Consider the following 23,638-nt stretch of genomic DNA (forward strand, 5'->3'; position numbering starts at 1 on the left):
ACCGGGATAGTAGGCATACACCTGATCTTCACAGCTTTAAAAAAAAGCACATGTAAAGAAACCTTTATAGGTTTGAAAACTTCAGATTACATCGTGAGTAGGGGTACACCCTCTTTTCAAAAAGAAACCTTTATATGTGTTCTTCATCTCTATATAAGCGAAAGTGAGGTACGCTGTCAAAATCTATTATTTTTGTTCAGCCCCCCACTTACCCAAAGAAAGGTTAAATATACGGTCACACTTCAATACTAGACACAATTTTCTTTTTTTCGAGCACATGTGAAAACATTTGACCACTCCATATATAAGAAAACGTTCACCCTTATTGAGAAGTGGAGCTCCCTGAGATCATGGCAAACCTTTATGAGAGGGATACCACCTCAAATCAACATGAGTTTTGGTACGCCTTATGGCAGGGGCAATAGCGGCCCTCCAGATGTTGATGAACTACACATACCAGCATGCCTTGCATCAGTTTCAGCATGGCCACATATAATTTCTAATGCAAAGCATCCTGGGATGTGTAGTTCATCAACAGCTGGAGGGCCACTATTGCCCAGCCCTGCCTTATGGGATCAAATCCATCTTCATATTTGAAATATCACTTATTTAATGGTTTATACAAAGTGACACACACACAGAACTTTAATTTTTTATTATTGTTTATGTTTTTTCACTGAACATCACAACCTGGTAACCTATGCCTGCTTGAGAACGACCTCATCTCGTTAAAGGAGGAGTCTGAACGTAAAAAACGTCAAGTATTCTGTTGCGCCATTTTTTCTATATCCCAATTTTTTCCAACAATACTAACCCAGCCCTCTGGTCAATTTACTTTAATTGCCCCATTCCTCTACTGAGATTTCATGCATTAACCCATTCAGTCATTGCAGCCCGCACATGGAAGCCAAACATTTCTTTAAAAAGTTACATTTAGTAAAGTAATATCTATGATTCATGCCATGTGCGTTCTTTTGCCCCATTACTACAAGTACACCCTTAAAACATCAGTGTGTTCATCCTGTTAACACAGTACTGGTCACATTTAACAGTAGTCGACATGTGTCAACTGTCATACTTGTCTGCTAAAATAACCAATATGTCATTATGCATCTATACAATCATGTACTCTAAGCTCACTGATGATTGAAGCCCTGGTTTTCATTAAAAAAAAATTGGTCTGGGGGCGTGGCCTAGCTGAGGAAGAGAGAGGCAGCACACTAGCTGAGCTCCCTCACAAAAGCCCTGAAAGTGCTCCTAATTTCCCCCCAAGTGCGTGCCCTAGCCCCTCACTGCTTGCTAGAGGTGCTACAGACCATTTGGGGACGGTGTGGGAACAGCTGCGGAGTCGGGGGACCTCCTAAAGAGGTCCCTGCGGATTGCGGCCTAGTACCCCCTCTGAAGCCGGGGCCTCGATTTATTTGCCTGCCCACCGCTTGAGCTCCACGGCGGCGCGAACCCGTTTTCGGCCCGCCCGCCCGCCGCCCGAGGACCAGACCCATCGACTCAGGGGAACCCCCCCGACCTGCCTCACCCCCCCTGGAGCTTCTCCCCCTCACCTGAGCGGCAGGGAGAGCCACAGAAGCCACGCCGGGTCCCTCATTACAGCCGCGGCGGCCATCTTGGATTTCGGGAGACGCTGCTGCAGCATCTCCTGACCCCAATCGAACCAGCACCCTGGGCTGCCACACATTACCGGGCTGAAGACGCTGGGGCACTGCCCCCAGCCACCACACAGGAGCCCCAGCACGCTGGGATTAAAGGTACTGGGCACAGTATATATATACAAGGAGGCAGGACGAGGCGGCCATATTGCAGGTGGCACAGGCTCCCTTAATCTGACCAGGGCTGCACAGAACCACAGGGCAGGCTTAGAGGGCACAAATCATCACAGGGTGCCCCATTCCCAACCCTCCCCATCTGCTGCAGGACCTGGCCACGACACCATTAAGCCAGGCCCTGTGCTCTAAGGCAATACATACAGCTCCCAGCCTCTGCTATATAGCACACAAGCTGTACAATATATGTGGACAGTTTACCTATTGCTACTAACACAGCTATAAGACTTTACCTCTTCCTACTGAGCTGGGCCACTACATTTAATTGTTACTGCCTTGCTACCCTTAACTCTGTGAACTGAGTGCTGATATAACACCCATCTCTGAGGCCTGCTGAGATTAGAGCTCCATCTTGTGGCCTAAAGCAGCGATCGCAGCTCCAGTGTTTTTTTTCTCCAGCTGCTAATATCCAGCAGAAACCCTCAATTGCCTAACACACTCTGTATTCACAACTCACCTACAGTAGCTCCCCTCCCCTCCCTGGGCAGTAATACGGTTGGACTGTACGAAATCACAATGCAAAGATAAAGCGGATTTTATCTATCAGAGACATATTTAGTTTGCCCAAATCTTTCATTCGCGCCCTAAGTTTACAGGACACCTAAAAGTAATCTTTAAGATTTCGCAGCCGCTGTGGAAGCCGAACCCCCTGTTGCCTTGTCCAGATTGGCCCCTAGTAAATTTCCTGGCTTTCCGATCTGAAACAACTCTAGAGATGTAAGGCGAACACCCAGCTGCCCACCCGGCTCACCACTAGCTACCTGTTAATAATCACTCTGAACTTTGACCCACTTTACTTTACCTCAATATGAGCAAGAACAGCACTAAAGGAGGTAAAAAGCAGCCCCAGCAGAGTATACGTCCTCTTTTTGCCCGCTCGGACCCGTCCACGATGACTCATTCCCCTTCTTCCTCTCCAAATCATTCGTCGACTATGTCTCCTGCAGCTGAGGACGTTTACGCCACTAAAAGCGACATCCAAACCATGTTCGAAGAATTCAGTAAAACTCTAACTTCCAACCTTCAACAACTATCCGTGGACTTACGAAAAGAGCTCGTTGCTTTATCTAAGCGAACTTCAGTGGTGGAGGAAAAAGTTGACTCTATGACCAAAGGCCTTACTGATGCGACTCAGGACATTGATTTCCTTCATCGGGAACTAGAGTTTCTTAAGGATAAAACTGAGGACCTCGAAAACAGAGAGAAACGGAATAACCTGCGGATTCGGAATATTCCGGAGATGGTCTCTCCCAAATCCCTGGAACCGTACCTCAAACGTCTCTTTATCTCACTGGTCCCTACACTGGATGAGAGCCAGATTCAGATTGAAAGAGCGCATCGGGCTCTGAGACCCAAGCCCAAAGACGATGCCCCTCCCAGAGATGTCATCTTGAGGCTCCTCTCTTTTCAAGTTAAGGACCAAATTAGCCAGGCAAGTCGCTCCTCATCCCACATCAGTTTCGAAGGTAGCTCTCTGCAAATATTCCAAGATCTGGCCCCCACCACCCTGATGAGGAGAAGGGAACTCCGAGATGTCACTAAGCTACTCAGAGACAATGCCTTCAAGTATAAATGGGGCTTTCCATTCCGCCTCATTGTGGATGCCAACGGTCGACAGGAATCAGTACGTACTGTTGAGGAGGGGAAGAGTCTGCTCCGCAAACTCCAGCTGCTCCAACCTGATGATGGAGCCCCCCCCAACCGCACCTCCTTGCCTACTTAACTTTGATAAGGTTGAATTTAACAGTTTTTTCCATATTTGGACATAGGTCTATGTGATATTTGGTTGTTGCTGTTTTGCCTGTTTACTGGTTTTCCCCCTCTCCCTCCCTCCCTATTAGTACCCGTTTCTGCGGGCGTGGTGGGGTAGGGGAGGGGGGGGCCCTCATATTGCTGTTTTTCAAAGTTTTGAATGTATATCTAGATGCCGGGTGGGCCGCCCTCGGCTATACCCATTTGTTTTCTCTCTTCTCTTCATTCACACTTATATTCTGCCCATAGCTCATAATTTCTATATCTATCATATATTTTGGCCGCGCCCCACTCACCCTCCCCTTAGGGATCGCTGCATAACGAACCGTATTAGGTTCTGCGGCTGTCCCAACATTTGCACCCTTCTGTGACAAACACCCCTTCCTTACCTCTTTTCTAGGGGGTGTTTCTCTCTCTTCTCTTTTTTTCCCCTTTCTTCCTTTATCCTCATCTGTCCCTCTCACTTTTGGTCCTCTTTGTTGGGTGCTCAACTAGTGGGCCCTCCCCTCTTTCCCTAGGCATAAGAGGGTAAAGTCGTCCACTCCCCCCCCCCCTTTTTTTTTCTTCTCTTTTTTCTCCTTTTTTTTTTTTTTTTTTTCGTTCCCCTCCCTATTCCCTCCTTTTCCCAGACACTGTTGTGACCACTGGTCTGTGCCTGGGAACGATGACGTTGACTGTGCTTTCCCTTTAATGTGAAGGGCCTTAATACACCGCGTAAGAGATCGTTGCTGCATAGAACTGTACAATCCAAAAGGGGGGATATGGTCCTGCTACAGGAGACTCATTTCAAAAAACACTCCCATCCCTCCCTATCCTCCAGGCGCTTTCCTAATGTTTTTCATTCCACCAATCTCTCAAAGAAACAAGGTGTTTCAATCCTCATTTGCTCATCGGTACCATTTCAACTTATCTCTAAAGCTGTAGATCCAGAGGGGAGATATATTATTTTTATAGCACAAATTGGCCATCAAATCATGACCATTGTTAATATTTATGCCCCTAACACCGGTCAGTCTAAATTCTTCTGGGATCTATTTGACAAGTTGCACCCTATACGTAGGGGACTATTGTTACTAGGAGGTGACTTTAATACTGTTCTCTCACCCACGTTAGACAGAAGCTCCCCTAAAAAAAAGACCCCCTCTAGCGGCGCGCAATTCAACTCCCTCCAGAAATTGATAACAGAGGCTGGACTGTTCGACACCTGGAGAGCAATCCACCCGACCTCACGAGACTATACTTTTTACTCTATCCCCCACGACACTTATTCCAGGATAGATATGTTGCTGGGTTGTAGCGGTTTGTTATCTACCCTAGCCAGAGTTGATCACACACCCGTGGTTTGGTCTGACCACTCCATGGTATCTATAATTATAGATCCCATTAACTCTAAGGTTGGACGGCCCTCTTGGCGACTTAATGAGTCCTTGCTTCAGATCCCTAAGTTTAGAGAAGAACTCCAATCTCAGATAAAAGAATATTTTGCCCACAACTCCTCCTCTGGGACCGCTGAAGCGACAGTCTGGGAGGCCCACAAGGCTGTTATTAGGGGGGCCATAATTAGATACGCCTCATACAGGAAGAAGGTACAGACTGGCAGGATTATGGCTTTAACTAAACAACTGGAAGGCTTAGAAACCCTGCATAAACAAACACACTCTAATGAGACACAGAAACAAATACAGGGGGTAAGAGGGGAACTCCAAGCCATTCTTGCTGAGCAAACAGAGAAATCCTTACGTTGGGCTAACCAGAGGTTTTACGAAAAGGGTAACAAGTCTGACGCACTACTGGCAAGGCAATTGAGAGCTAAACGTGCCTCTCAAGCTATTGTATCTATTCGAGACGAGAATAATACACTCACTTACGACCCGTCTTCGATTAATGACACGTTTTATAACTACTACAAGTCGCTGTACAACTTGTCTCCGTCCCGATCGCCCGCACCTGCACCCTCACTCATAGCCCAACAATATTTGAACTCTTGCAAACTCCCAAAACTTAACGATGCCCAGACATCAACCTTAAATGCTCCTATAACACCCGAAGAATTACAATCTGCATTACGATCACAGAAGCCATCCAAAGCCCCCGGCCCAGACGGCTTTACTGCCATGTACTATAAAACCTTCTCATCCACCCTTTCCCCACATTTATTATCTCTCTTCAACAAAATCTTACTCGGGGAAAAGTTCCACCCAGACTCATTAAAATCCACCATTATTGTTATCCCTAAACCTAATAAAGACCATACCTGTAAAACAAATTTTAGGCCAATCTCTCTGATTAACTCAGATATTAAACTATTCGCCAAGATTCTGGCTAATCGACTTAACCTTTTACTACCCCAGCTTATTTATCCGGATCAGGTGGGGTTTGTTCCTTCCCGCCAAGCGCTAGATAACACCAGACGAACTATCAATTTGATATCCTATATTAATAGATGCAAACTCCCCTCTGTGCTGTTGTCATTAGATGCAGAAAAGGCCTTTGACCGCCTTTCCTGGCCATTTATGTTCCAAACTTTGCAATCCTATGGAATCAACGGTAACTTCCTGCAGGCCATCGGCTCCCTATACGAAAACCCTACAGCTGCTGTTTCCACTAACGCCCTGTCCTCACCTCTGATTTCTCTTCCCAATCTCATGAAAGAACTCCAGGAATACGGGGGATGCTCGGGACATAAAATCAACGACAGAAAGTCTGAAGCCATGCCACTTCATCTACCCTCAGATACTGCCAACCTCCTCCACCAGAGTTTTGGATTTACATGGAAATCCAACTCTTTTACCTATTTGGGTATCCAAATTACAAAATCCTTTGATCAACTTTTCAAAGAAAACTATATTCCCTTATTGCACTCGATTAAATCAGATCTAAAAAGATGGTCCCCCTTTCACATCTCGTGGACTGGCCGCATTAATTCAATTAAGATGAACGTTTTGCCACGCGTATTATATCTGTTCCAAACAATTCCCGCTAAGGTCCCTCCTTCGTTTTTAAAAGAAATTCAATCCCTCTGCGGCTCGTTCATCTGGGCGAACACCAAACCCAGAATTAATAGGACAATCCTTTCTAAATCTCGACTAAATGGGGGGTTAGGCCTTCCCATCTTTGAGAGATACTACAATGCGGTGCAATTGAGTCATATATCATCCTGGCACACCACACCGAACAATAAAATCTGGGTGGCCATTGAGTCAGATTTAATAGGATTACCATCAGTTAGCTACCTTCCATGGCTCCCCCCAAGGCTGAGACCACCCTCAATAGCCTCAGTCCCATGTGTGCGGGCGGTATTGCAGTTATGGGACAAAATTAACAAAAAATTGAATCTTTCAACCTATCCATCACCATTAACTCCTCTCTGGAAACATCCAGATTTCCCTTTAGGAAATATTAGATCGTATTCCTCCCTCTGGACCTCAGCTGGTATCGATAGAATAAGACATATAAGGGGAGAATTTTCCCCCCCAGATTTTAAATCACTAAGCGACCGCTATAACCTTCCTGCCACCGCTAACTTTGCTTACTTGCAAATCGTTAACTTCATTAGATCTATCAACAAATCTGACAAATTCAGAAGCCCCACCCCCTTCGAACGTCATTGCATCTATAGTCCAGGTCGTAAGGGCACAATCTCCACACTGTACTCGTTAACTATCCCACAAATCCCATCGTCCAAAGAAAAACACGAGTTAGCTTGGGAACGGGACCTGGGGGTGTGCCTGGAGGATGAGGACTGGTTGGAGCTGCGTCAATTTGTAAGTAAAACCTCAATTAATACGGGTATCAGAGAGAACTCTTTTAAGATCTATTCCCGGTGGTATATGACCCCAGATAAGATATCTAAGCTCTTCCCGAGCTCCTCGGACCTCTGTTGGAGGCAATGCGGACACACTGGCACCTTCTACCATATTTGGTGGGACTGCCCTGTGATTTCTAAATTCTGGGACGAGGTTACACAAGAAGCGACTAAGGTTCTAGGCCACCCTGTCCCTAAGTCACCACTAAATATTCTTCTATGTAAACCTTTCGATTCCCTATCCAAGGTTCAAAATGCATTTTGCTTGCATTTGTTCAGTGCAGCAAGGCTTCTTATCGCGACCCAATGGAAGCAGACGGAGGCCCCTTCACTAATCGCGCTGACTAATAAAATATGGTACTTAGCTTCCATGGAATATATTACGGCCCTTCTACATAACAGGATTATAAAGTTCCAGCGCGTCTGGGACCCCTGGTACAGGCTACACCAAAGACGGCTACCTGGTCTGGAGTGAGCTGGACTTGCTCTCGGACCATTTAGGTAGTCCCATTCCTAAACTCCTACCCCCCCTCCCCTTTTTTTTTTTCCCTCTCTCTTCCTCCCCTCTCCTCCTCTTACTCTTTCTTCTGCTTTACTACTTTCTCCCTTCTTTATTCTTCTTCAGAAAATTGTTAGAAAACAATAGCCATCTGCGTCAGTCAGTTGGGAATATTTTAGGTTGTGAAATAAGTACCGATATGTATGTGGATACTGTACTGCATGTTATTAATCGCATTATTGTTACTCTCTTGTTGGCTATTTCAATAAAACATATGTTAAAAAAAAAAAAAAAAAATTTGGCCTGTCCTGGCCATTTCTCCATTAACATCCATCAATGCTGTTTAGGGGCATTGATTCAAAATTGTTAAGATGTGTCCTGTACTTCACATGTCATGTTGCTAGGTCACAACAATCACACCCTCTATACTATCTTATACAAGGTGCTCAATCAATAGCAAGAACACTCAGATTGGTTGCCCATAGCAACCTCACATGTGAAATACAACTCCCATCTTACTCAATTTCCCCCAATGCACACATGTCCATTCCTGAAAAAAAAACACTGTAATATGGGTTCATCACTCTCCAAACGAAACACTATGGGTGACATTTAATAGAGGTCGATTTGTGGTTTTTTTTGCAATATTTTCGCCAAAAACGGGCGAAATCCTGAATTCGCATATTTAATGAGATTCGAAAAATGGGAAAAATCACTGATCAGGGCTGAGCTATGCGTCTCCATGGAGACGCATCGGCCAATCATGCTATCAGCCTCTGTAGCGCTACAGAGGCTCTTAGCTGCGCCGGAGATAGACGGCTAACCCCACTGTCAGTGCGGGGGTAGCCGGCTATGCAGAAGGGAGACCAGCGCTGGATCCTGGATCGGTAAGTATATTGGTGTAAAAGTGAGATGTGTGGTTGTGTGTATGAAATAAAGTTATACTTTTCTGTGTGTGTGTGTTTTCTTTTAACATTCTTTTTACAGGTGGACTAAAAGTCCCAGCAGGCCCATTAATGCCCCGCATGCTGGGACTTGTGGTTCTCCAAGTCCCAGCATGCGGGGGAGGTCTGCTGGTACTTGTAGTTCTCCTGCATAAAGCAATGTTACAAATGTGAGATTTAACCCTATCAGGCCGGCGTCCACTGGGCACGGACGCCGGTCACAACCTCGGGCTTCAGCCCTGGACGGGTGAAGTCAGGAAGGGGGGGACCCCTTTATTGGGGTGGTCCCCACTCCTCCAGGTACCCCGTCCAAGGCTGACCAGCCACGGTGCTCATGTTTCGGCCAGGGGACCTTCTGGTTTCAAAATACGGGGGACCCCCAGATTTTTTGTCCCCCGTATTTTTGGAACCAGGAACGGTCCAAGAGTCCGGGGCTGGTTTCAGAAATACGGGGGACCCCTATTCTTTTTGTCCCCTGTATTTTTGGAACCAGGTCCGGCTCAATGAGCCCGGGGCTGGTTATACTCAGAAGGGGGGGACCTCACGTTGTTTAAAAAAAAAAAAAAAAAAACAACACTTTAACACATTTTTTACCACAGGACCATGCACAGATCTCAATGATCTGTGCAGGGTTCTGGCAATTCGCATATCAGAACCTGGTCTGATTTTTTGGCGGATTTAAGACACATTTCCCAAATTCGCATCTCATTAAATATGCGAATTGTATACTTTTCAATGGGAAAACATCTGGATGCGAGTTCCGGCGCAAGTAAAAATCGCACTTTCAGAAAGTGCGATTTCGCAGAAAAATCTGCGATTTTTGCTGTTTTTCGCATCTCATTAAATATGCGAATTCGGGATTTCGGACGTTTTTGGCGAAAATATCACAAAAAAACACAAATCGACCTCTATTAAATTTCACCCATAAGCTCTATGAGTCACTCTGAAATGTACCTCCCGGAGAGCAGAGGATTGAAGAATCCTCATAGTGGGTTCAAAGTACTCAAAAATGTCTGTCACCTGTATAGGCGGCAAGTCCCGCGACCAAGCCTGTCTTTTTATGCAGTGTAGTATATATCATTTTTGTTCTAAAGGAGTTATTCAATATCTTGTCAGCCCAATTGTGTAGGAGGGAGTGTGGAGCCGATACAATCGTCTCGGGGGAATATGATTGGGTAAAATGTTGCATTTGGATTATGGGGAACAATGTGTTGCTAGTTAGGCCAAATGTGCCTCTCAAAGTTGAGAACGATTGTATTTTTCCCCCTGGGTCAAGTACTAGTGAAATTAATTTAAGTCCCTTGTTCTGCATCCTTTTAAAACTGGGGTTGTTTATTCCTGCGGGGAATAGTGGGTTACCACATATAGGAATAAGCTCTGAGGATGCTAGGTCAATACTTGTCTTTGAACACACCAGGCGCCATACATCATGGATATCTTTAAATAAGGGGTTATATTCCGGTTCCGGCAGCGGCATGAGCAGTCGCATGTGAGGGAGCTCCGCTGCCCACCGGCTCACACTAACCCTTTTCACGGCTAGAATAGCCTCCACAAGCCGCTGTATCAGCTCCCACTGCTCCCGACAAGACGCAGACCCGCATGGAACAATTCCTGGACGAAATGCCCGGCTCCAGGACCCGTGCCAGCAAAGCGAAAACGCCAGCACCTGCCACCTCCAAGATGGCGACCGCAGCAGAACTTACACGTGCGCCCGCACAGAAAACCTCCCCGCTGCCTCCCCGGACCAAGCCGCCCTCTCCCCCGGCAGCCGACTGCTACACTGAGACCCAGCAGCCTGTCTCCCCTGCTCCAGACCGCAAGGTAACCCCACAACCTGACGATGCAGTAACATATGGGGATATGGTGGGCGCAATAAGGGCAGCGATGGCCCCCCTGCTGCAAGACCAAACTGACAAAATTAACAGACAGCTAGCGCAGTTACAGCAGCGGGTAGCAGAAACGGAACACAGAGTTGGGGAATGCTTTCAGGACGTAGCTGAAATGAAACCCATAATGAAACAGCACTCCTCAGACTTAATGTACCTTTATAACAAGGTGCAAGATCTGGAAAACCGGTCCAGAAGACAAAACCTGCGCATCATTGGACTGCCAGAGTCTTTAAAGGGAGCAGACTTATTCCAGTTTATAAAGATCAAGCTGCCAGAGCTACTTAACATAGAAGACCGTTGCTCTGACATGGTGGTGGAGCGTGCCCACAGGCTAGGGCCACTGAGACCCCAAGATGGCGCGCGACCCAGAGCTGTCATATTTAAAACGCTCAATTATCTTCATAAAGAGCTCATTTGGACAGTGTCCCGCAGACACAGAGACCTTTCTTGGGAGGGTCATAGAATTTTAATATTCCAAGATTACACCGCAGAGTTGATGAAACAGAGAAAGCCCACTATCAATACCTGCAAATAAGCAGTTATTTCAGGAAAACCAGAACAAAACGGACCATAACTAAAATAGAGGCCCTCTGTCAGAGGAGGGCAACAGCTAAAGGGTTAATATCAATTATATATAAAGTGTTATTGAACTATAAAAAGCCGAGTAAACTACCACAGGAGATAGCGTGGGAAGAGGAAATTGGGAAACAACTGACCCCTGAACAATGGAGCAGAATTAAACAAAACCTAATTTCAGTATCTCAATCGATTTGATTCAGAGAAAATAGTTTAAAGATATACACACGCTGGTATCTAACCCCCAATAGACTGAAGCATATATACCCAGACGCTAGTGATTGTTGTTGGCGAGAGTGTGGGGAACGGGGCACAATAAGTCATATTTTTTGGCAATGCCCCATAATTCAGGAGACCTGGAAGAAAGTGAGGAAATTAATCCAGCAGATAACAGGGGTAGACATCCCTATGGCACTGGAGTACTTCATATTCCCCCTAAAAATTCCAGGGATAGAAAATGCAGTACAAAAATTTATATGGTTTGTGCTGGGGGCAGTAAAGTTAAAAATAGCAAATAACTGGAAGACAAACGCCACCCCATCAATCAACGCCATAAAAGAAGCAATCTGGCATATATACCAGATGGAACTGCTGGCAAGTAGAGTAGAGGAGAAAATAGATAGGTTCAAAGAAATATGGACCCCATGGTTAGAATACCACAATATCTCGAACGAATAAAAACCCCCGTTAGGAAAGAAAAGCAAAGGCGGGTAGCGCTCGGAGAAGTCTAAGGCCATAAGAAGACATGGAAACTAATATTTTGTTAGAAGATTGAGATAAGCGACACAAAGCAGTCCGACAGTGCCCTAACTCCCCCCCCTTCCATCCCCCTCCCCAAAATATTGTCCCTAGTCCCCCCCAGTATGTTTGTGTTCTGTCTGCAATTAAATTTATAGAAAAGGAATAAGCAGGAGACTATTTAACCTTTAAGCAGAAGCTAAAAAAAAAAAAAAAAAAAAGGAAAATAAAAACAATAATCTGTATTAAGCACAGCTGTGGAATGTACAGGAGGGGGCGGGATCGACCAGGGATTGCGAAAATAAAAAAAGGGAATAAGTGGATCAGGGTAACGATAGACAGAAAATAAGAAACTCGGCTAAGTGAGAATATCAGCCAGTTAAAATAAAGAGGCGAGGTATACCAAAAAACAAATTGCATATAATATTGCGATCCCAGGTCCATTCGCCCTTCCCTTCACATGCAGGAGTAAGGAGTATATCGAAAAGATGATGGTCCCCTGTAAGCGTTGTACTTTGCAGAATGTGTTAAATGTTATGTCCTGTTCAATGGAAAACAATAAAAAGAGATTTAAAAAAAAAAAAAAGAAACAGAGAAAGGAGTTCTCACCTATTTGCTCCAGGCTTATCAAGTTGGAGAGGAAGTTCGCCTTAATGTATCCAGCTAGACTCAGGATTTATGACGGCTCCTCATTCAGAGACTTCATGTCGGCGCAAGACGCAGAATGCTTTCTGAGAGAAGAACAAGGGCAGAACCGTCAGCATTCCCATTTGTCTGATTGCGAGTAACTGGAACTCTGAGTAAATTAACTTCCCTCTTTTCTTTGTTTGCACTTTGTATTGCGGAAGCTCCGGGACTAAGTATGGCCGGCACCTATGTGTATCCACACTGACGCCTAAGAACTTGATAACCCGGCGGGGCCGCGCCACAGACCACTCAACTAATGGTTTGATAGTATAAGCTATTTGAAAAGTCGGCAAATGTTCTTTCACAAACAGGCTAAATGTTTTTTAACCTAGTTTTGGGTGTGAGCTGAGGGGCGTAGGAGTCTACGCAACAAGTTGTAAGGCGAGGTGTTCCTTTCTCGCCACATTTATTTCGGAAGCAAGCCCTTAAGGCACACAGGTTACAATGCCCCGTTGTTTCCTCCCCCCCCTCCCCACAGATCAGACCCCCTGCTGTTCTGGCAGGCGTCCAAAGCCACATTGAGAGGGGAAATGATCTCCCAAATGGCACACCTGAAAAAGAAAGTGAAGCTAGAGCACTTACAAGCTCAGCTAACACTTGGAGACGCCTTCCGGAGTTACAGGACGTCCCCCTCCCCCATCACTAAGAATAATTATCTATCAGCCAAGCGAACATATGAAGCCACAATAGAAAGGTCAGAATCCATATATTCCTTTGCCAAAAAGGCGAGGTTTCATAGATTTGGAAACAAATCAAGTAAATTGCTCTCCTCACTACTACAGGGACAGAGACCCCCTGCGACAATACGACCACTACGCAGACCGGACAACACCCTGACGTCATCCAATGCCCAAACAGCCCAGTTACTATGTGACTTTTATACAAATCTGTTCTCTAAACCAATCTCTGACCAATCCAATGCTGACAAATTTTGGGAAAACATCTCACTACCGCAAGTTACCGACACCGAAGCTAACCTTCTAACCCGAGACATAACCGACCTAGAAGTATCCAAGGCCATATCGGGACTAAAATCCGGCAAGGCCCCCGGTCCGGACGGACTCACACCTGACTATTACAAGCTTTTGTCCCCAAAAATAATTCCGACCCTTACCAAAGTATTTAACACCATTCTTCCCATACGATCCCTGACCATTTCAATTCGGCAACACTCAGAATAATTCCCAAACCAGGCAGGGACCAAGCCTCCCCCAGCTCTTACAGACCAATATCATTATTAAATATTGACTATAAGCTCCTCATGAAAATCATGGCAGAACGCCTTAAACAGTTACTACCCAGGCTAGTCCATAAAGACCAGACAGGATTTGTCATGGGCAGGAGCTCAACCACTAATATTAGACGAGTTCTGGCAGCGATCCATGCTTCCCAGTGTGCCGTGTCGGAGGACCCGAAAGCCATCCTTTCTTTAGACGCAGAGAAGGCCTTCGACATGGTGCACTGGGAACACCTACACCACACATTGAAATCCTTAGCCTTCCCAGAAGTCTTCCTTGACTTTTTGTCATCAATGTATGAGGGAGCCTCCTCCAGTATCATTTGCAATGGCCTATTGTCGGAACCCTTTCCTATCCAGAGAGGCACAAGACAGGGGTGCCCCCTCTCGCCACTGCTGTTTGCCTTGGCCCTAGAGCCATTGCCCATACATTTAAGAACATCTCCAGAATATCAGGGAATCCGGGTCCACAATGTGGATCTCCGGGTATCCCTTTTTGCGGATGATATGTTATTGTTTCTATCCCACCCACAATATGCCATTCCATTGATATTTGACACACTACATAAATTTGGCACCTTCTCAGGATATAGAGTTAATGTGGACAATCGGAACTCCTGATTTTAAGAGGCACCCCACCTTCTTTCCCCCCCACGACAAATTACATTCCATTAGAGTACAAACGTCCCACATTAAGTATTTAGGCATACAAATTACAAGCAAACTATCAGATTTATACAAGAAAAACTACCCCCCAATCCTAGTAAAATCAACTAAAACACTACAGGACTGGACTTCTTTGCCCCTTTCCCTCCTAGGAAGAATAGAAGTTGTGAAATCGGTGATATTTCCAAGAATAATGTACCCAATGCAAATGCTCCCAATAAAAATACCTCCCACTGATGTCAAAACCTTAACACAGACCTGCTCTAAATTCATATGGAATGGAAAAAAACCTAAGATTTCCCTGGCAAAACTGAACCTCTCCAAGCAAAATGGAGGCATGGGACTCCCGGACATCTCTTCCTACTCTTGCTCCCTACTAGCTCGAGTGGCAATGGGATGGCTACAAGAGGTCGATTTGTATTCCCTGTATGAATTAGATAGTGCCATTTTCTTCCCATATTCGCCCAAAGCTCTCATACACCTTCCGAAAAAACATATCCCACCTCAAATATATGGCAACCCCCTTTTTCACGATACATACAATGCTTGGCACCATGCGTGCACCAAAATAGGTCTAAACCCATTGTTCACAGAATGGATGCCTATTTGTGGTAACCCTCTATTCCCGGAGGGCTTCCGGTGGGCGGAGCATCGCAATGGCCGCATTTTAGAATACTCTCCAGCGCCCTTATCCAATATCCTCCTCCATCAACCTTTCATTCCCCTTAAATAAGGGAAAATCAAGCGCCATTGAAAAGGGGACACCCAGACCTTTCCAACAAGGTGTCTATTGATGGGATAAGAGCTGCACATCCACCGGAGCCTGGCCTACACGTTTTGAGGCCTCTACGCAGAAGAAGACGCCATTACTGTCGGAGCCTGCAGAAAACACCTATCTCCTGAAGCAAATCCTCCCCCCTCCTTACCTCCCTGCAGTCACAGCGAATAGCTGCCGGAATCCCTGGGAAGGCACAACCGCCGACGGAGACCGCGGCGCTCCCGTGGAGAACCGGACCACACGATCACGCACACGCGGCCCCAGACATCAGAGGCCTCATCCTGCCTGCCGGTGCCACAGCACGAAGCTGCTGCGAGAGGACGGATCCTGATCAGACCGTCCCCGCCGCTACCGCTCAGGACACAACAACCGCCTCGCCAGCCACGCGGAAGAGGGACAGTGCCCGGGACCTTGTAAGTACTGCGGCTCCCCAGAAAAATAACAGGCGACATAGACCCCCTTCAGAGGCCAGAGACAGTGACGCCACAGTGCGGGGAGAGAGTGCCAAAGCCGCACGAAGGGAGTTGGTGAGGAGGCCTGGCTATAAGGGACACTGAGCATCTTCCCCCTCCAAAAGCCTGCTCGCTGCACAAACTGCCCTGACATCCCAACGCCCTCCCCCAACTCCATATTCCCCCTACCACCTCTACCACAGCCCTCCCAAAGTAAAACTCTTAAAAAGCCTGAAGCTATTGGAAAAACTGCTGCTATTTGCCTGCTGGCATTCTTCACCCTGTTTGCCTTATACAATAACTGAACTGAGACATCAATAGGCAAAAAATCAAGATAGACCCAACAGAGGGTCCCTGTCAGCCATAGCAAAATATACCCATAACTGACAGTGTATCTGATTTATCAAACACCACTTCTTCCCCGACCCACAACTCTCACTTCTCCCTATTCTATGCCCCCTCCCATCATCTAATGCATAACTGATGTGAAGATCCATACATCCAGTGTATGCTCTGTGTCCGGATAGACACACTTGAATACAACCTGCATGCCACTACCATCTAGTGGACAAACCACAAAAGTGCATCTGCTATAGATATAGCAAAAACATACTTCTTACTTTTTCTATTGTTTATATGTCACGGACCCACTGATAAGAGATGTTAAGGAAGGGGACAAACTCTAACCTCTTCTTCTCGACCATGGTTTATGAGGGGCTCAGATCTTATCTTACATCCTGACTCCGGAGGAGTCCACAGATGTCACACTGAGGAAATACAGGCCTCAAACTTAAACCAGGGTCACCTACAGTTTACATACAAGACATGTCCTGATTCCAATACTTACAGGAGACATAACTATTACACCAATATCAGACATACATTCACCGGACAGATAATCATAACAGGAGGCATACGTTAATTTGATCGATCACCTGATCTGATCGTTACACCTCCCCCTTTTAAAATGGCGCACAGAGGTGGTGACCCACGTCACCATCTCCTCAGTGCGCTATTCACTTCCTCGCCGTGAGAGTCCATCCGCATTACTGTGGTGGGCACCCTTTTTGTGCTGGATGGTAAAAGTGTACTGCTGCAGTATGAGACTCCATCTTAGCAGTTTACCATTATCTATAGATTGTAAGCTTGCAGCAGGGCCCTCCTACCTCCATGTCTGTCTGTTGTTACCCAGTTTGTTTTATCACTGTTTACTATTGTAAAGCGCAACGGAATCTGCTGCGCTATATAAGAAACTGCAAATAAATAAATAAATAAATAAATAAATGTTGTAACCTCATGATACTCCTATAGAAGCGCTAAAAACAACAACAAATCAAACCCTCCCACGATACTGGAATACCGTCCCACCTTTTATGCAAAACACATCAAAATGCATAAACAAATGCAATAAGTGCCTTTAATGGCCATCCAGTGTTCCACGTTTCATCATACCCAAAAACAGGAGTGCCACTATATACCCGCAGATGTAAGAAAGGTACCAAACTAGCCTGCTAGCAACCAAGTCTACAACCTCTCGTTCTCCAGGGTATGGACAAATTCATACAGAAACCATATCACATACCCCAAAATATAGTTAAACAAAACAAACCAGGTCCCAAGCCACAACTTAAAAACCCACTGGCCCAACAGAACACTACCACGGAAGACTCACTCTCTCCTCTTCCAGGACCAGACCCAACACCACCACAATCAGACTCTCTTACCCCAGAAATGTCATTCTTCCAACAACTTGACAAAAAATTAGACACTATGCAAGCTTCCACAGACGCAAAGCTGAACTCTATTCAAACATCTCTGGTCTCTATAGTCTCTAAGATCGACAAAAACACCAAACGCATAGTAGAACTGGAGACTAGAACAAGCGACTTGGAGGACACAACGGCTTCACTCCAAAACACAATTGATCCCATTTCAGCGGCTCTGGAGGAGATGGCACTTAAAATAGACGAATTGGAAAATCGCAACAGAAGATGTAACTTACGGTTTGTGGGAATTCCCGAATCAATAAAGGGAGGTGACCTGCAAGACCTACTGAGCGTAGACCTAGCAAATGCCCTCAAAGTCCCAACCCCCAATGGAACCATACAAATTGAGCGCTCACATCGCATAGGTCCCGAAAGGGCACCGAATGCCCCAAAACCCAGGCAGGTCATCGCCAAATTCCTAGATTTTAGGGACAAGGAGAATGTCCTTCGCCTTTACAGGAAATCCCCCACTTTAAAACTCAGAGATTTTCCTGTGCTGATATTTCAGGATTTCTCTGCAGCAGTATCAAATAAGAGAAGAGAATTTAGCCCTATATGTAAATTTCTGTATGAAAACAAATACAAATTCACACTGCAATACCCAGCTAAATTGAGGGTTCTGATAGACGGGAAATCCCTGCTATTCACTACCCCCCAGGAGGCGAGAGAACAACTCAACCTCCCCCCAAATGACTGAAATGCTAGCGGCACAAATGTAACGTAATTATATAATGGTTCAGCCGACTGGGACAAAGGGGTTTACTTCTGACCCTACCCTGTTGGATGTTCCTTTACCAGGAACACTTGGTCGGTAAATTATGGTTAATACGTTAAGAAAAATATGTATGCAACATGGTTAACTGTTTTTTTGTTTAATTTGTTCCCCCTACTCTACCCTTCCTTCCTCTCACCTCTCTTTTCTACTTTATGCGCTGGATCTCCGAGACGAAACAACATGGAAGAGGACCGGGGACGTCTGGCTTGCTGGGACCAGATGTCTCCCTCATCACACATGACAGACATGACTACTCACCACCAAAAATCAGGTATCGGATAACACACCACACACACCAACAATGACTAACACACTACAAACTAAACGAGACTTCCGCATTCTATCCTGGAATGTAGCAGGATTGAATTCGGCCATAAAACGCAAAAAAGTATTAGCACATTTAAAATCTCTTAATGCAGACGTTATCCTTTTACAAGAAACACATTGGATCGCGGGGCCCTTTGCTAAATTAGCAGGACCTTGGATAGGAGAATGCATCGCTGCACCCTATACTAGCAAAAAGCGAGGAGTTGCTATACTCATAAATAAACGCCTGCAGTACGAGATACTAGACACAGACATAGATCCTGAAGGACGCTACATATTGCTTTCCCTAAAAATACATGGAGAGATATTTACAATTATGAATATATATGCTCCCAACTCCCCAAACTTATCCTTTTACACCAAAATTTCCAACTTACTACTGGCAAAAAACACCCCAAATCTCATAGTAGGGGGTGACTACAACCTTATCTATGACTCTTCACTAGACAGATCCCCACCACTCCCACAACGTACCACTAGAAAACGAGACGGGCTAACTATACTAATGTCTACGCACAATCTCATAGACCCCTGGAGAACATTACATCACAAAGATAAAGAATACACATACTTCTCCCACGTACACCAACTTTTCACGAGAATCGATCATATACTCATTAGAGATGCCATTCAATCAAAAATTACAGAAGCAAAAATAGAAAACACATTAATCTCAGACCATGCCCCTATACATCTTAATATAAACTTTCAAACCCCTATAAACTCTAACTTTACATGGAAATTCCCCTCTTACCTATATAAACAAGATGACTTCCGCAAATTCTTAGAATCAAAGTGGAGGGAGTACTCAGAAAATAATGATTGCCACAAAACAAACCCTATCCTCTTTTGGTCCGCCTCAAAAGCGGTTATGAGAGGGCATATTATTGCCTACATATCCCGCAGAAGAAAGGAAAGGAGGAGTAAACTCCTAAATCTCTCCACCAATCTAAACCAAGCGTATCGAGCTTATGTAGACGGGCCAACGGAGGATAACAAAATGGAATATTCTCGCCACAAGACCCTTATGGAATCTTATTTAAATCATGAAGCCCAACTGAAGGTAGATTACAGTAAACAAAAATACTTTAATTGGGGAGGTAAATCAGGTAAACTGCTAGCATACATGGTCCGCCAACAGCATAGGAAAAGATATGTAACACGCCTAAAAATTCAATCAGGCTATGCCACTTCTCATACAGACATCGCCAAACAGTTCCACACATTCTTCTCAAAACTATACTCCCAACCTCTCCCCCCCTCCTCCCCGGCATCTCTTCTTTATGAAGAGGCTGGACTCCCAAGGCTATCGGAAGAACAGATAAAACTCCTAGAAGCCGACATATCGGCAGAAGAACTAAGCTCAGCAATAAAAATCCTAAAACTAAATAAATCTCCGGGACCTGATGGGTTCAGTGGAGAATACTATAAAATCCTAAAATCTGATATAATGCCTACCCTCTTGGAGTTATACCAGCTTCTCCAGAAAGAACATCCAAACTACCCAGAATTCAATGAGGCTCATACCATTTTACTCCCCAAACCAAATAAAGACACAGAAAAAGTAGACTCCTACCGACCCATAACCCTGTTAAACCAGGACTTCAAACTCCTAGCAAAGATCATGGCAACCAGACTACAAACTATAATGCCATCCATACTCACACACCACCAACTAGGCTTCACACAAGGCAGACACTCCGTCCAAGGAGTAAGATCTGCAATAACAGCCATAGCGTCTGCTAAGGCCAATAACCAGAAACATAACATCTTGTTAAGCCTTGACGCAGAAAAGGCTTTTGACAAGATAACCTGGGAACACTTATATGGGGTACTAGAACACAGGCACTTTGGCACAAGGTTTGTCAATATCATACGGCTCTTTTACACCAACCCATCCACAAAACTAATAGTCAACGACTTAATTGGAGAACCAGTCACTTTACATAGGGGAACCCGTCAAGGATGCCCCCTATCACCCCTCCTTTTCAACCTTTCCCTAGACCCCCTGATACGCCTTTTAGATGGTATGTCCGTTTTTCAGGGAATTAATATTGGCAACAGTTCACTCAAAATCCTGGCGTTCGCAGATGATCTATTGCTATTTTTCGGAAATCCCGAGACCAGCCTACAGACTGTAATCATAAAAATAGAACAATTCGGCACCATCTCAGGTTTCTCTATTAATGTACTAAAATCTACGGCCCTATCCCTCTCCAACCAGACCTGTCCCGCTTGGGCAAGACCACTCAATCTAACATGGGCCACAACTAGTATCCCCTACGTGGGAATTCAACTCCCCAAAAACCTAACATTACTTTACAAACTAAATATAACGACAATAATAGAAAAAGTTATCTCTGAACTGCGCCACTGGCAAGACCTACAATTATCCTTTTTAGGTCGAGCCCACCTCATAAAAATGATATCTTTACCGAAACTACTATACCCCCTCCAACTTCTTCCAATTATAATATCTAGTAAAGATGAATCCCAAATCAACAGCGCTTTTCGTAGGTTCATATGGGCAGGTAAAAAACCCAAAGTAAGCCTAAAAATCCTCCAAAAAAGCAAGAAAGAAGGGGGCATAAACTTCCCACATTTGGCACTCTACAACCAAGCGGCAATATGCAGATATATAAAAGACTGGTTAAACTCCACAAACAGCTATGCTAACTCCACACTGGAACAGCAATTACTACCGAATACACATCTCATAGCCTTCCTACATATGGACAAAAGAAACATTCCCCCTTCAGCACAGGATAACCCTATTCTGATGTCCACCAGAACAGCATGGTTTAAAATACGCAAATCTTGGAATTTAAACCCCAAAAAATCCATACACCTCCCATTCCTAAGAAATCCAGCCTTTCAAGAGGGGAAATCAGGCCCCCCGTTCAATATATGGACAAAGTTAGGGTTATCCTGTATCAAGCAAATCACTAACACTGACACACTCAAACCCCTCACCATTTCTCAGATTGCAAGCAGATACACATTTACTAGCTCACATACACTAGCGCTACACCAAGCACAATACTACACCCAGGCAGTCCTCAGAGACCTAACCAACAAAGACTGTTCCAACCCGTTAGATGCATGCTTCTCATTACCCACAGATACACCCAAACTAATATCCCTCTTCTACTCCACTATTCGGACACCCATTTTCTCGCGCAACTTCTCCACAGGCATCCATAAATGGATTGAAATCTTTCCACACCTAACCTACCCAGACATATTGGAATCACTACAACAATCTCTACAGAGTATGCCAAATATTTCATATAGAGAAATGACATACAAAATATGCTATCGAAGCTATATTTCTCCATCAAGAGCCGCCCAGATAGGCATCACCTCTTCACCTTCCTGCCCTAAATGTGCCCACCCCCGCGCAAATTTAACACACTGCTTCTGGGAATGCCCCAAAATACAAGACTTCTGGATAAAAATCATAGACTTTATCAACCACACATTAAAAATAAAGTTTACTAGTTCCCCAGAATGGGCAATCCTGGGAATTACAAAATCCTACACACATAATAGCCCAGAAGAAAAAAGAATTCTCTCAATAATCGCCGGCGTGGCTAGAAAATCTATCCTGCAACTATGGCTGTCCTCACTCCCACCCTCCCTACAAATTTTTGAAGATAAACTTTTCTTATTCTTTAAACTAACATGGTTAGGGACATGCACGAACAACCAACATACACACACAAAGTTCCTCAATTTGTGGGGAAACTATATTGAATCACTCTCCCCAGACATAACACGCCAATTACGCATATGTATATCCTGATAACATGTACACTCATGACTACTCCAGACGCCTGGTCAGGGCGGGTACAAGCCGATCACAGACTCGGAGGAAGCGGAAGACCCTCAAGCTAAGGACCCCCTGACGTAAGTCCTGTGTGACCCCCGGAGATACAGCGCAACCTTCTCTCTCTCTCTGTCCTCTCCCCCTTTCTTACCTCCTAAATTCTCCCTAAACTTCACTTATCCTTTCTTTCTCATACACCCCCCTACCTTCTAGGAAACAGCTCCCAAATCCCTTCTCATAACTTCCCCCTCTCTCTTACCCTACAACCTCAACTAAAATCCGTTAATGTTATCTCTGTAATATTTTCGACACAAAAGCACTCATGTGATAAACAAAAATTAACTATGTGAATTGTGTTTCCATGTGGTCAACGACAATCACACAATACGAATCATATCAAATAGAAAACCAATGCTGATGTGTCATGTTAACAAATGTTTATTACTGTTTAAATGTTAAATGAAAAAACTCCTTTGGTATACACATGACCTTGGATTATAACAGACTTACTCTTCAAAAGTTTGAGTACAGGATCTTTCTGTAGACTTCATTATAGAGAAAAAACCCTGTTGACAATACCTGTATAAGTAAAAGTTCAATGTTGTTGCTGTACGTGATGGAACGCCAAACAATTATTGTACTCTTACAACCCATGTATCCAAAATGTATGTTATTGAACACGAATTATTACCAAATAAAAATTCATGATTATAAAAAAAAAAACCTCTATTCCCACCCGGCATCAAAAACCCAATCTTTAAGAGACTTGAAAACAAGGGACTAAAACTAATCTCCCAGGTATTTGATCCAGGAGGAAAAACCCTTTCGTTTTCCTCTCTTAGAGACAAGTTTGGGCTACCTAGCAACGCTCTCTTCCCTATAATCCAAATTCAACACTTCGTGCAATCTCTCCCAACACTAGACATCATGTTATCTTCCCAATCAATCCTCCACACGGGCAAATAAAATACAAAACAGCACTTTCCGATCTAAACAGATTTACTTAGAGCTACAGAAATGCGCTATCCCCACTTTCCAAGACAAAACGAGAGACTCGTGGCTACATGACATTCCATCCCT

Source organism: Crinia signifera, chromosome 3 (genome assembly GCF_055691185.1).
Source record: "Crinia signifera chromosome 3, ASM5569118v1, whole genome shotgun sequence".
In the NCBI taxonomy this organism is placed as follows: domain Eukaryota; kingdom Metazoa; phylum Chordata; class Amphibia; order Anura; family Myobatrachidae; genus Crinia; species Crinia signifera.